The following is a 15,605-nucleotide window of genomic DNA, read 5'->3' as shown; positions in this document are numbered from 1 at the left end:
GCAGTATATCTTCAAATTTGTTAGAAACCTGATCTCTTAATTTTATAATCTGGGAGCAACAGAAATCACTGAGAATATTTATTCTTCTTTTTTTGTGTGATAGGAAACTTATTTAAAATGCAGATTTCAGTAGGTGAATACATTGTTTTTTGGTTTGTACCACAGTATTTCATGAAATTAAATGAATTAACTGTTAACTAATGCTTTTCCTTTGAAACTTACATAATTACCAGTATTCAGCCTTTTTTAAACAATAAAAAAAGACAATTTCACCTTGTTCAATCCAATAGAGGGGCCTCTGTTGCCAACTGATTCACTGCCTTGAGGTCATTTGTGTTTATTATTTTTATGTGAAAGAACTGAATATTTTATTTTATTTTTTGCTTCATTTGCTCTCTGTTGCAATCAGCCAATTAGTAGATACATTAAATGTTTTATGTTCAATTTTTACTGAGCATGAACCCACCATACTAAGTTTTACTTCCACACACCGATTTGCAGTTTACTGTACCTAGTTTAAAATCTACTTACTATATGTTTATGTAGCGTACATTTTATTATTTCTGTATCTACCATGGTATCTACAGCTATGTTGTCAATGATAAGAAATGATCAGAAAATCACAGCATTATAAATGTTGGCAACATTGGGAACATTTAATATTCGACTGTGGTGTTGGAGAAGACTCTTGAGAGTCCCTTGGACTGCAAGGAGATCCAACCAATCTGTCCTAAAGGAGATCAGTCCTGGGTGTTCATTGGAGGGACTGATGCTGAAGCAGAAACTCTAGTACTTTTTGGCCACCTCATGTGAAGAGTTGACTCATTGGAAAAGATCCTGATGCTGGGAGGGATTGGGGGCAGGAGAAGAAGGGGACAACAGAGGATGAGATGTCTGGATGGCATCACCTACTCGATGGACATGAGTTTGAGTAGACTCCGGGAGTTGATGATGGACAGGGAGGCCTGGCATGCTGCAGTTCATGGGGTTGCAAAGAATCAGACACGACTGAGTGACTGAACTGAACTGAACTGAATATTCGACTAATTTTAAGTAGCATTTAAAGCTATATGTGAGAGGTAATATTAAGACTTGTATCACTCAGAGCAAAATGGCCTATGAAAATGAAAAGTGAAAATGTTGGTTACTCAGTCATGTGTGACTCTCTGTGACCCTCATGGACTGTAGCCCACGAGGCTCCTCTGTCCATGAGATTTGGCAGGCAAGAGTAATGGAGGGGGTTACCATTCCCTTCTCTATGGGATCTTCCCGACCCAGGGATCGAACCTGGTCTCCTGCATTGGAGGCAGAATCTTTACCTTCTGAACCACCAGGGTTGCCCCCAGATTGCCTATAGTGTCTTGGCTTAAAAATTCAGGTATTTTTCTGCATAGTCATTCAGTTCATTATAAACGCAAGGAAGATGAAATAAATTTCTGGAAATACTTCACATTTTATGTGTTTAGCATTTGATTTGTCATCTTTGAAAGATCTGAAATGATATTCTGTTAATTTTTGCACATCCCACATAACCTTGACAGGACAATCCTCTAAATCTGAAAAATCTCTAATAAACAAGAATGACTCAGAAGTTCTTTTTGGTTGCATTTGCTTATATTTAGATTTCACTGTTTTATTTTTCAGTTACCTTTCACTGAGTCAATAACGATCCCATCTTTGTTTACAGTAACCTAGAGGTAATTTGTATAATCCAGACATCTTTTTCTATTTATAAGGACTTTATTCGTTTATCAGTGTTTTCTTTTCCCTGATGAAATCCCTCATTATTTGACAGGTTGGCATAATATTAAGCTGTTCTTAGTAGGATTTGAAACATTGTTCTTCATTCCAGACATCATAAAATTAGTTATTACTACTGACTCATAGAATTTCTCATGTAATATGGTTTCTTTTGCTCTTATGAGTGCCTGCACCAAAAATCTGCAGAAAGTCAGAGCCTAGAGTTTCCCCCGGCACTGGTGGCTTTGATACTTTAGTCACATGAACGTTTTTGTTTGTTTGTTTGTTTTCAGACATCACTAAGGACAATATTCCTATTCTTGTGTGCACTTATTTGCCTTTTTCTGCTTGTTATTTTATTATTTAAATGGGTTGATAAATAGGAACATCACCTCCTTGCACAGGGCTCTATCATCTCTCCCTGCTATCTTTTTGTTTCTGTTGAAAATTGTGTTAGAATTTGATTTGGTTATGCAGGTAATTTTCATTTTGTTTTTTTTCCTGTTCCTTTTATAACTTTTTAATATTTTCCCAAGATGCAACCACTTGTTGCTTTTTTTCAATTATATAGGCTAATGTCTCTTTCCTTAAGATATTACCTTGATTATTTATTTCCATTAGTGAGGAGTAATGATTCATCATCTTGGAAGGTTGTTCCATTTATAATTTGAAAAATCACTTTGGCTTTATATAACACATATTAAAATTTTTTGATTAATATATTTGGCTGCACTGAGTCTTAGTTGCTTTGTGTGAGCTTTCTCTAGTTCTGCTGAGTGATGCTACTCTAGTTGTGATGCTCAGGCTTCTCGTTGCGGTGTCTTCCCTTGTTGCAAAGCACAAGCTCTAGGTGCTAGGGCTCAGTAGTTGAGGCACACAGGCTTAGTTCCTCTATGGTATGTGGAATTTTCCCAGACCAGGGATCAAACCTGTGTCCTCTGCATTGGCAGGCTGATTCTTATCCATGGCACCACCAGGGAAGTCCAAGATCAGGCTTTCTTTACATTATCAATGTCATACATATTAAAGGACATTTTAAAAGGCTTATAGCATAATTTTGATGTTTCTCTATTAGCAGTTTGTATGCCAGTTTTCAAAATCTATAGCTGTATTGTGAAGCATCTTATTTTAAAAATATCTACAAGAGAGCAGTTTTTAGTCTATATGCACACACTTTAAAATTGTATTTATTTAAATTTCTCTATAAGTTGATTTAAAAATATATTCCAATTAGTTTTCTCTCAAATTAGTCTTAATTAAGAAGTACTAATTAATGAGTCTAGTGTATGATATTAATTTTTTAACTTACATAACAATTTTGTTTTTATATAGAGAACATATTCCAAAAAGACTTTCTCTGAGTTTTGAGTCACTATTTCAGCTAAACCTCTTATAACACCTGTAATTTATTCAGTTAAATATAGTGGACCTATTACTTTGCTTATTATAATCTTTGTTACCGCCATGTAAATAACACATTATGGTTCCTAATTCTGAATCTGGATTTCTTTTTAGACATTAATTGGATTTATGATAGCTTTATGGAATCTTATCTTCATAAAACTGCTTTTCTTTGAAATGTCATTGTCTTTTGTGTCAAATACCCCAAAATGTTGTTACAGCATTGCTAAAATACTTGAAGATATAGGAAACTTACTTAAGGCCTTGTAATATGTGTGCACAAAAACAATAGTCTCTCTCTCTCTCTCTGTCACATACACACACACACACACACACACACAAGACCATGGAGCCATTTTCTGTTGCAGCAGCAATAGAACATCTTTTTCTGTTGGGCGAAATTCCAACTCTTTCATTTGGTGGCATGAATTTCAGCATCACTCCCCAGGTTTTTATTTTATTCTTCATGTTGGCTCACCATCAATTTATAGTATTTTGTTTGTTAGATACATATTTAGGTAATAAATTGCTGACTGGATATGACTCATGCCTCTATCTTGCTATGTTGCTTTGAAATTTTAAAAATTAATGATACTCTGTTAAATGTTCATGAATTTCTGTTTCTTTCTCTGAAAACAGGCAGTGCAAATTTTGTGTTTGACTTCTGAATGCTTTTTTTAAAAAAAAAATTCTTCTCATTTACTAATAAAATTTCTTGTAATTCCTCATTATAAATTCAAAGAATTATGGAGTTGGAAGAGGTCTTTAGAAGGATTGAAGCATACCCTCTGATGTTGAAATTTCCTTCTTTGATATCCCTCTCTCTTGTTCAGCAATTCCCTTTTAGCATAATCCTGAGCAATGAAATCACTAGTAGCTATTACTCTTGGTTTTCTTCTCTTCTTTCCCCTCCTCTGTAGAACTCTCAGCATTGAAAAATAGATCATTTCTGGTGTTCTGGAAACATAGGCAGCTCCTATCGGTGATGAGAATGAGAGAAAACGAATATGATGTTTTAGAAAATGGAGGTAATGTCAATAGTTATGACTTTTTAAAGGAATCACAAAAAAAGATGAAGTGGAGTCAGACTGCTAAAAATGTGTTGAGAGACTACTGAGTCAGGACTTGGAGGCAAGAGACAGAACCTGAAAAGATAAGAAGATAACATCAGCACCATCCTAGTCATAAACTTCTAACAGTCAACATTTGAAGGAAAGCAGAGAGCAAGATCTATAGTGTATTATTTCCAAAAGTAAAATAGCTTTATAAAATATAATAAAGCTATACAACATAGCTTTATAGTGTTTTTCTGTAACACTGCCACTGAAGAAGTCCTTGAAAAGTTCTAACACATGGAAGGATAAATGAAATGATCCCTTTTAAAATTTGTTTTACTGAGCGTGAGCTTATTGACATGGACCTTCGTATTCACATGATTTCATTCTCCCAATACTTTTTTCCCCCATCTGCAACATACTCATCTTTCTCAATCTTGAGTTATCATTCATAGTAGTTTTCAAAGAACCTTATTTTTGAGGTTGGATGAGACTTTGCAGAATTAAAGTGATAAATGAACTACCAACCCATTTAATGGTTCCACCTCTATTTGCTCATTAATTGTCTATCAACAAGTCCAATAAGATAAAACTACAGTTGAATTTATTATTGCCAGAATATAAATACGTGTATCTTGGTACCATATTTGGCAAAATGTTGTACTTAACTCTTTTTCTCCAGAAAGGTCAGTGTTTGCATAATAGTGTAGCCAAAAAATCACTCATTGCTAAGTCGCTTCAGTCGTGTCCGACTCTGTGCGACCCCATAGACGGCAGCCCATCAGGCTCCCCTGTCCCTGGGATTCTCCAGGCAAGAACACTGGAGTGGGTTGCCATCTCCTTCTCCAATGCATGAAAAGTGAAAGTGAAGTCGCCCAGTCGTGTCCGACTCTTAGCAACCCCATGGACTGCAGCCCATCAGGCTCCTCTGTCCATAGGATTTTCCAGGCAAGAGTACTGGAGTGGGGTGCCATTGCCTTCTCCGAAATCACTCACTAGTATTCCCCAAATAACAGATGTAATTAAGGAAGTCCATCAGAACCAAATTGATGATGTATTTTAGCTGAAGAGATACCCTGCCTGAACTAGATAGATGTTTTTAGAGAATGCTAGTAGCAGGGATGGGACCCCACTCCAGTACTCTTGCCTGGAAAATCCCATGGATGCAGGAGCCTGGTTGGCTGCAGTCTACGGGGTCGCGAAGAGTCGGACACGACTGAGCAACTTCACTGGCTTTTCACTTTCATACATTGGAGAAGGAAATGGCAACCCATTCCAGTGTTCTTGCCTGGAGAATCCCAGGGACAGGGGAGCCTGGTGGCTGCCATATATGGGGTCACAGAGAGTCCGACACGACTAAATTGACTTAGCAGCAGCAGCAGTAGCAGGGAGAAAGGGAAGAGGAAGGTGGCTTTTTTTTTAATCTAATGAAAATGTATCATTTACTGTAAATACCTTGAATTGCCTGGTTATTATCAACTTTCATAGAACATCAGTTGCTTTGGACTTCAAATATAGTTTCTTACTGAAGCCAGATCATTTAGACAAGTTGCAGGAGAGCTAAAGACAAGGCTTAATCTGGTGGACAAAATTTAGAATAACCTATGGTTGTTTGTTTTTGAAAGTGACTTGGCCATACTCAATAAGGGATTCTTAGGCTGTTTACCACAGAAACATAGAATAGGTACAAAAAAGAAATACAGAAAAGTTATCCCAGATCCACTAAAAGAGTGATCTGGATAAATCTAATAATGATCCTGTTACTAAGAATAGCTTGAATATGCTCCAGCTAAGATTATTACTTTTATAAAAACAGTTGAGAAAACAAATGGTCCATGAATTGCATGATTAGAGCTCTTGTTCTACTGAAGAAATTGGGAACCTTAGAGAAGCAAACATAGGCTAAAATTATTTTTAATTCTTTGAATATTTTCTGTTAAGATTTTATGAGGTTTTATTTTATTCTGTAATTTCTTGCTGTAATTTGTTTCTACTCAGCCATATATGAAACTTGTGAATTAAAAAAATTCCTAAGTCACTATCAGATCAGAATAAATGGGATCTTGAGGGCTATGAAATTGCATACTGCTAATGGTATGAAAGCAATCACCGGTAAAAGTTTAGATTGAATTTAATTCCATAGCTCAGGGAATTTTTAGATAGCATATTTTCTTCCTGTAAAAACTGCCATATTTTAAACTTGAGAGTGCAGTAATACTTTAAGAAGGCAAATTTTTTATAGAAAAAATTGAGTTAAAACCATAAATTTTGTATCCCAGTATTGAACCATATTTCATGGATTTTAATGTGATTAGGCTTATAGAACATTATTCAGAAGCAAGACTGAGGTTTTTAGGATAAACCCTGATATCACAGAGGCTTTATTATGTAAATGGTACAGAAATACTAGAAAGCATATAGAGCAAAAAGAGAACTTAGAAGTAATCTTACTGTGAAGAAGGGTCAGAAGTAGACCATCATGGCATTTTACTTTCAGTGAGAAACCTGGTAAACTGCAAGAGTGGAAAGCATGAGGCAGAAATGATATGAGGGTGTATTAGGTAAGGCTTCCAAAACTACTGAAGATTTTAGTTTTAAGTATGAGACCTTCAAAAAATGCTGTAGTTAATTGTAGACTGCATGAATTTTGAAACCCAGCTCTGCCAGTTATTAATATTAGCTGTGAAACCTTGGGCAAGTTATTCTCTCTGTTCCTTAACTTACTTGCTTGTAAAATGTAGATGATAATAACATTTCTTTTTATTGTTGTGAGGACTAAATTAATTAATGGTAATTAGAATTTAGAACTATATAAATATTTGTTCTTACTACTCTATTTAAAAACAAGGAATAAGTTTTAGCAACTTACATGATCAATGTTAGAGATACCTATGTCCATTATCTAGAAGTCTGTATTTTTAATCATTAAAGAGTAATATGTATAGGCTGCATTCTTTTGTGATGTATAGCATTTTGTGATTTACAGAGTTATTGGTTCTTCTTAAAATAGTGGTCCTAAGGAAACACTAAACCGTGTTCCCAGTGACTTCTGTGGTAAATATGTTTAAACAGATTCTAATTTACTGAAAATTGTTCATTCTTTTTAATTTAGTTTTTATTAATACCAGTAGTAATTACACTGTTACTCTGAAGCAAAATTACCTGGCTTAGACATTAAGAGAGTTAGGCGGGTACAGTACTCCTCAGAACAGATGAGAAATTTCATGCAGCACAGGGAGATTACAATTTTTAAATCCTTCATCGTCATAAAGTATACTAAAGAGAAAAGCTGGGTGCCTCACCTAATCACTGTAAAGCACTATACTTAATTACTAGAAACACTAACAAATATGCCAAATCTTAAGTAATTAAAAAAAAAAGGTAGAAATAAGGGACCATAAGTTAGTACCTGATTAATTAGCTAAGTAATTTGATACAATGAGCATAGGAAATCAGTAGTAGAAAGATAGCTTTAGTATCAAGTTGATGGAAATTTCCTTTAAGGAGGGAGCAGTATCTGAGCTAATTTTTAGTTGGCCAGGACATAAGAGAAAAACAGCAAAAGGCAGCTGAGGTCAGATAATAGAAGATCAAGAGTCTTGCCAAAAGACATTGGGACTTCATTTCATAGCTGTAAATCACAGAGGCAGACATACAGCCTCTGCTAGAGATTTGAGAGATGGACTAGCTCCCTGTTTGTGAAGACATTTGAGAAGTCCATGACTGTTGCTATTAAGCGGCACTAAGCCTGGGGGGAAAATCGACTTTGGTCACAAACTGAAGATTGATGTTAACTTACTAGAAAAATCTAAAGTCTTTAGCGGCATATGCATATAGAAAAAATATTAGGAGGACTTCCATCTTAGGCATAAAAGAGAAACTATGTATAGTTTTCTTTCAAGGTTTAGTAGTTGTTGATCATCATCCTTGCTGAGTATAGCAGAGACTCTGATGTTTACCTCTGTATTAGACTTTTCATTTTCAGAAAAAATCTAAAGAGTATATGATACTGAATATACTATTTTTATTGTGAAGTACTTCTGGGCCTATTTATAAGAATTTTCAAGACTAAAATGTTAGTACTCTATTTTATGTTATTTTTAGTAAGTTATGTATGTGTAGTTCTTGAGGGAAATGAATTATCAAGATTTTCTTTTTAAAATTTTGTCTTTGTATTTAAACAGAGCAAATGATGATATTAGAGGAGCTTCCCCACCCGCCCCCCACTAAGTTAGGGACAAAAAATTTTAATTTTGAGACTTTGAAGACATGTTTCTAGTTACATATGAGATTTTAAGTTAAATTTTCATTATAGAATATAACCTAGTTTTCCCTCTTTTTGGCCACAATATATATTATATATATACTATATATATATATATACAATAAAATCATTATATTGTATTGATTACCTATACAGTTTACTTAGAAGGCTAGTAAGGCTCACCAAAATATATAATCCATAAACATTATCTTAGATTTAGCTATGTTGATGTATTGCTTAAGTCCTATTTACTCTAAGTTTAAAGTTATTTTTTACCAGTGGATCTTGAGATTATCTTTTAAGAATAGAAATATAACTCAGAACAAATTCAAGAGCTATTTTTATAAATGTTAATAATGAAGTTCTGGTAGTAGTTACTGTTCATAAAGACTTAGAGACCTGTTTTACAGGGATTGGAGACCTTTTATATTATAATCACCAGAGACATCTATAAAAATAGAAACTCCTTGGCCTTAGCCTAGTTCTTCTGAATCAAAATTTCTGGGCAGGACACCTGAGAAATTACATTTTAAAGTAGTACCTTTGGTCCTTAAGTGCATTATAATTTAAATTCACTGTAACTACCATTTACACTGTGCTTGGATCCATGTAATTTAAGATATTATAGGTTTGTGTATATTTGTGTGTGTGATGGAAGTTTTGAAGTCATTTTAAATATTGAGTAGTCCGATTAGCAAGTATCTTACTAATTTCCATAAACATCTGTAGGCAGTATTTTTTAAGTTAATGTCTTATTAGTTATCTGTAGAAATTAAGTCAGTTACAGTGAGATTGTGTCTTAACCAGTAAAATATCCTTCCTTAATACTTTTGAAAATTAGCTAAGTTCTAGCCCCATGTGATACCAATTAAAATCTGAATATTTAAGGAAGAGACTGAGTCTCCATAGGTTTAGAAGTGTCCCACATGTTTTTCATGTGTAGCTGCAATGATTCAGGGACATCCACTATTGAACAAGAGGAACAGTGATGTTCCTAGTCAAAAAATTATTGATTGACTTTGGAATCCATAGTACTCAAAACCACATGCTAAAGGTATGTCACTGTGGCATCCAAATTCTGTTTCCCTAACTGCTTATCTCAGGCTTATTTACACAATCAGAAGAAATCGAAATCAAAATTCTTTCAAGAAAGCATTTTTCTATGTAAAGTTTAAAAAAAAAAAAAAAGCATTTTTCTGAATAATCCCAATTCTCTATTAGACGGTAGTTTCTTTTAAAAGACCTCTGATACAGTGCCTGATGAACTATGGAATGAGGTTCAGGACATTGTACAGGAGACAGGAATCAAGACCATCCCCATGGAAAAGAAATGCAAAAAAGCAAAATGGCTGTCTGGGGAGGCCTTACAAATAGCTGTGAAAAGAAGAGAAGCGAAAAGCAAAGGAGAAAAGGAAAGATATAAGCATCTGAATGCAGAGTTCCAAAGAATAGCAAGAAGAGAAAAGAAAGCCTTCTTTAGTGATCAATGCAAAGAAATAGAGGAAAACAACAGAATGGGAAAGACTAGAGATCTCTTCAAGAAAATTAAGAGATACCAAGGGAACATTTCATGCAAAGATGGGCTCGATAAAGGACAGAAATGGTAGGGACCTAACAGAAGCAGAAGATATTAAGAAGAGATGGCAAGAATACACAGAAGAACTGTACAAAAAAGATCTTCATGACCTAGATAATCATGATCTTGTGATAACTGACCTAGAGCCAGACATCCTGGAATGTGAAGTCAAGTGGGCCTTAGAAAGCATCACTACGAACAAAGCTAGTGAAGGTGATGGAATTCCAGTTGAACTATTTCAAATCCTGAAAGCTGATGCTGTGAAAGTGCTGCACTCAATATGCCAGCAAATGTGGAAAACTCAGCAGTGGCCACAGGACTGGAAAAGGTCAGTTTGCATTCCAATCCCAAAGAAAGGCAATGCCAAAGAATGCTCAAACTACCGCACAATTGCACTCATCTCACACGCTAGTAAAGTCATGCTGAAAATTCTCCAAGCCAGGCTTCAGCAATATGTGAACCGTTAACTTCCTGATGTTCAAGCTGGTTTTAGAAAAGGTAGAGGAACCAGAGATCAAATTGCCAACATCCGCTGGATCATGGAAAAGGCAAGAGAGTTCCAGAAAAACATCTATTTCTGCCTTATTGACTATGCCAAAGCCTTTGACTGTGTGGATCACAATAAACTGTGGGAAATTCTGAAAGAGATGGGAATACCAGACCACCTGATTTGCCTCTTGAGAAATCTGTATGCAGGTCAAGAAGCAACAGTTAGAACTGGACATGGAACAACAGACTGGTTCCAAATAGGAAAAGGAGTACATCAAGGCTGTATATTGTCACCCTGCTTATTTAACTTATATGCAGAGTACATCATGAGAAATGCTGGACTGGAAGAAACACAAGCTGGAATCAAGATTGCTGGGAGAAATATCAATAACCTCAGACACGCAGATGACACCACCCTTATGGCAGAAAGTGAAGAGGAACTAAAAAAAGCCTCTTGATGAAAGTGAAAGTGGAGAGTGAAAAAGTTGGCTTAAAGCTCAACACTCAGAGAATGAAGATCATGGCATCCAGTCACACCACTTCATGGGAAATAGATGGGGAAACAGTGGAAACAGTGTCAGACTTTATTTTTGGGGGGCTCCAAAATCACTGCAGATGGTGACTGCAGCCATGAAATTAAAAAACGCTTACTCCTTGGAAGGAAAGTTATGACCAACCTAGACAGCATATTGAAAAGCAGAGATATTACTTTGCCAACAAAGGTTCGTCTAGTCAAGACTATGGTTTTTCCAGTGGTCATGTGTGGATGTGAGAGTTGGACTGTGAAGAAGGCTGAGCGCTGAAAAATTGATGCTTTTGAACTGTGGTGTTGGAGAAGACTTTTGAGAGTCCCTTGGACTGCAAGGAGATCCAACCAGTCCATTCTGAAGGAGATCAGCCCTGGGATTTCTTTGGAAGGACTGATGCTAAAGCTGAAACTCCAGTACTTTGGCCACCTCCTGCGAAGAGTTGACTCATTGGAAAAGACTCTGATGCTGGGAGGGATTGGGGGCAGGAGGAGAAGGGGACGACAGAGGATGAGATGGCTGGATGGCATCACTGACTCGATGGACGTGAGTCGGGGTGAACTCCGGGAGTTGGTGATGGACAGGGAGGCCTGGCGTGCTGCGATTCATGGGGTCGCAAAGAGTTGGACACGACTGAGCGACTGAACTGAACTGAAGCTTAACTAAGTGATGTAAAGCACTGATTGGTCAGTTTAAGTGATAAAGGTTGAATAATACTGACCTTTTCATCCAGATCCCTGGTGGTTCAGACGGTAATGTGTCTGCCTACAGTGCAGGAGACCCAGCTTCAATCCCTGGGTCAGGAAGATTTTCTGGAGTAGGAAATCACAACCCACTCCAGTTTTTTTTTTTTTTTAATTGGAGGCTAATTACTTTACAATATTGTAGTGGTTTTTGCCATATATTGACATGAATCAGCCATGGGTGTACATGTGTTCCCCATCCTGAACCCCCTCCCACATCCCTCCCCATCCCATCCCTCAGGGTCATCCCAGTGCACCAGCCCTGAGCACCCTGTCTCATGTGTTGAACCTGGACTGGCGATCTATTTCACATATGATAATGTACATGTTTCAATGCTATTCTCTCAAATCATCCCACCCTCACCTTCTCCCACATTGTCTAAAAGACTGTTCTTTACATCTGTGTCCCTTTTGCTGTCTTGCATATAGGGTCATCGTTACCATCTTTTTAAATTCCGTATAAATGCGTTAATATACTGTATTGGTGTTTTTCTTTCTGGCTTACTTCACTCTGTATAATAGGCTCCAGTTTCATCCACCTCATTAGAACTGATTCAAATGCATTCTTTTTAATGGCTGAGTAATACTCCATTGTGTATATGTATCATAGCTTTCTTATCCATTCGTCTCCCGATGGACATCTAGGTTGCTTCCATGCCCCAGCTATTGTAAACAGTGCTGCCATGAAAATTGGGGTACACGTGTCTTTTTCAATTCTGGTTTCCTCGGTGTGTATGCCCAGCAGTAGGATTGCCGGGTCATAAGGCAGTTCTATTTCCAGTTTTTTAAGGAATCTCCACACTGTTCTCCATAGTGGCTGTACTAGTTTGCATTTCACCAACAGTGTAAGAGGGTTCCCTTTTCTCTGCACCCTCTCCAGCATTTATTGTTTGTAGACTTTTTGATAGCAGCCATTCTGACCAGCATGAGATGGTAGCTCATTGTGGTTTTGACTTGCATTTCTCTTATAATGAGTGATGTTGAGCATCTTTTCACATGTTTGTTAGCCATCTGTATGTCTTCTTTGAGGAAATGTCTGTTTAGTTCTATGGCCCATTTTTTGATTGGGTCGTTTCTTTTTCTGGAATTGAGCTGTATGAGCTGCTTATATATTGTTTAGATTAAATCTTTGTCAGTTGCTTTGTTTGCTATTATTTTCTCCCATTCTGAAGGCTGTCTTTTCACCTTGCTTATAGTTTCCTTTGTTGTGCAAAAGCTTTTAAGTTTAATTAGGTCCCATTTGTTTATTTTTGCTTTTATTTCCATTACTCTGGAAGGTGGGTCATAGAGGATCCTGCTGTGATTTATGTCAGAGAGTGTTTTGCCTATGTGTTTCTCAAGGCCACTCCATTATTCTTGCCTGGAAAATCCCATGGACGGAGGAGCCTGGTAGGCTATAGTCCATGGGGTTGCAAAGAGTCAGACATGACTGAGCGACTTCACTCACTCACTTCACTTTTCGTGAAAATAGTACTGGAGTGGGGTGCCATTACCTTCTCCGTCATGAAGAATTGATTTCTATGGTTCTGACTTTTACAGGCAACTCAAGAGTAATGAAGAATATATTTTTGGTAATTATCCATTCTAAACAAGGAAAGTATTTTCTAGGGTAGGACTACATTCCTGTAGAACATCAGATTTAATGTGTTTAAAATTATATTTCTTCAAAATGTTGATGAAAACTAGGTTAGCAAGATAAAATTAGTACTGTAGAAAGTACTAAACTCTTTGTTGTTGTTGTTGTTGAGGTACTAAGTCTTGTCTGACTCTTTGCAACCTCATGAACTACACATGCCAGGTTTCCCTGTACTTCACCATCTCCCAGAGTTCGCTTAAATCATGTCCATTGATGCTAAATTCTATGCCAAGGATCAAAATGTCAAAGTATGTTTCACAGGCCTTTCTGATTCTTCTAAATGGAAAAATTATTATTACCGTTTAATTGCATAAAATATGTCCTACAGTAAACACCTCCCTTTGCCCATATTTATAATTTTAAGATTTCCTTTAATATTTAAAATAAATGAAAAAATATTTATAACCTCAAAGTCATGATATTTTCTTATGTTTTTGTTTTAGATGAATATTGAGGATATCAATTTCTGCATGTGGGAAGTAGATATTGAAGGTTATCTGGTTTACAGACAAGATCTTTAAAAAATAGACACTGAAGGTAAGTAATGACTATAGCCTCATAAATAATCTAATTTAAATGGTTAGGGTTGCCAGATTATAATTTAACTTGCTAAACTTGCTTACTTTTTTGTCACTGGCCCTGACAACCGCATTGATTCATATTCAGACACAAATTGTTATGCCTTAATACCATCTTGACAGAAAGTATCAGATTTCATTTATAATGAGCAGTTGATAAAATTGATGTATTATGGAAGAATGCAAAGTAATTAAAAAGAATGAAGAAGATATTAAGTAGCATCCATCAAAACTGGGTGCACAACTCAGAGTTTAACTTGAAAAAATAATTTTTCAGAACCTGCTATGCACTGTATTTTTTAATAATATTTATGTCTTTAACCATGTTAAGAGCTTGCTTTTCAACCATTCCAAAAAAAAAAAAAAAAAACAAACCCTGTGACAGTTTCAAACACTCATAGTATTACTTCTGAATGCCTAACTTCTTTTTCACTATTTCTTGAGCTCCTGAAGATTTGTCTTGACCTATGATACACTTTCACTTACCATATTCTGTTCATGTCTCCCATGACTGCTTACATGCTTATGTTACTAAGTAAATTCTGAATACATTTGGTAAAATTTTGAGTGAGATACAGAGTACAAAATGAAAAAAGGGTACTTTAATTTTGTGTGGTTCAGGAGGGAGGTGACATGGGTGTACCTATGGCTGATCCTTGTTGATGTATGACAGAAAATGACAAAATTCTGGAAAGCAATTATCCTTCAATTAACATTTTTAAAAATAATAATTATTTTGAGGGTCAGATAGGTACAATGGAACCTTGGAGAGTGTGTAACCTCTTAATGATTAGGGCACTTCTATTTAGCTCTAAAATCCTTTTTAAGTGGGGATAAGAGACCAGTAATATCAAATCTCATGACTTTTTTCCAGAAGAAACTAGAAATACAGAAATTGAAAAGTCCTAATTTTTCAAAAACAGCATAAAACTTCCTGTGACAGTGTCCACTTTTGCTACTGTGTGAATCAAATAAAACAGTATACAACCTCTGGTGCAGGAGTTATTTTCCTTTGTTCTATATTTCTTCATTCTTGGAGAGTACAAGTACTTAGAGTTTATTTTTTCTCCTTAATTTCTGATTACCATCTTGGTGAGTTTTTGCTAGTTTTTTATGATATTATTGTCAGAAATGACTTTTCTTGAAAATATAAATGATATTACTTACTTGTAATCCATCTATACTTTTATGTGATGAGTTGGTTGCTTAGAATAGCTATTCAATTGTTTTCTGAATTATAATAGTTAGGCAGTTATTTTTATAGTTCCTTTATCTCCATAGTGATAGATCCTTCTTAATTTTTTTAAAAGAGAGGTTCCCTTTTTACTGTAACGTTTGCATAGAAAGTAGAGTTCTGGTCCATGCAAAGCACTTGTTTTATTTGTATATTTTCTTTTATTCTCATTTCCATTATCATGCTGCTGACCTGAACTCATAGAAAATCATTCTGATATGTAGTCTAATATCTGTTTCACTGTTCTCTCTTGTTTATATGTATTTTTATAACATTATTTTATATATTTTTTTAATGGAAAATTTCAAATAAAAAAGAAAAGGGAGCATAATATCATGAACTTTCGTGTGCCCATGTCTCAG

General features: G+C 35.8%; 1 long non-coding RNA gene across 3 annotated transcripts in view; it reads left to right on the top strand.

Annotated features, from left to right (window-relative positions):
* LOC133260289 (uncharacterized) overlaps positions 1–15,605 on the top strand; it is a 218,390-nt gene that overhangs the window by 158,345 nt on the left and 44,440 nt on the right. For all 3 annotated transcript variants that reach the window (XR_009740723.1, XR_009740725.1, XR_009740728.1), the window contains one exon: positions 13,875–13,968. This is a non-coding gene — a long non-coding RNA (uncharacterized LOC133260289). The remainder of the gene's footprint in view (positions 1–13,874; positions 13,969–15,605) is intronic.

The sequence above is a fragment of the Bos javanicus genome, chromosome 2 (assembly GCF_032452875.1).
Source record: "Bos javanicus breed banteng chromosome 2, ARS-OSU_banteng_1.0, whole genome shotgun sequence".
Taxonomy (NCBI): domain Eukaryota; kingdom Metazoa; phylum Chordata; class Mammalia; order Artiodactyla; family Bovidae; genus Bos; species Bos javanicus.
Note: the sequence above shows the minus strand (reverse complement) of the source record. Positions and strands in the feature narration are given on the sequence as shown.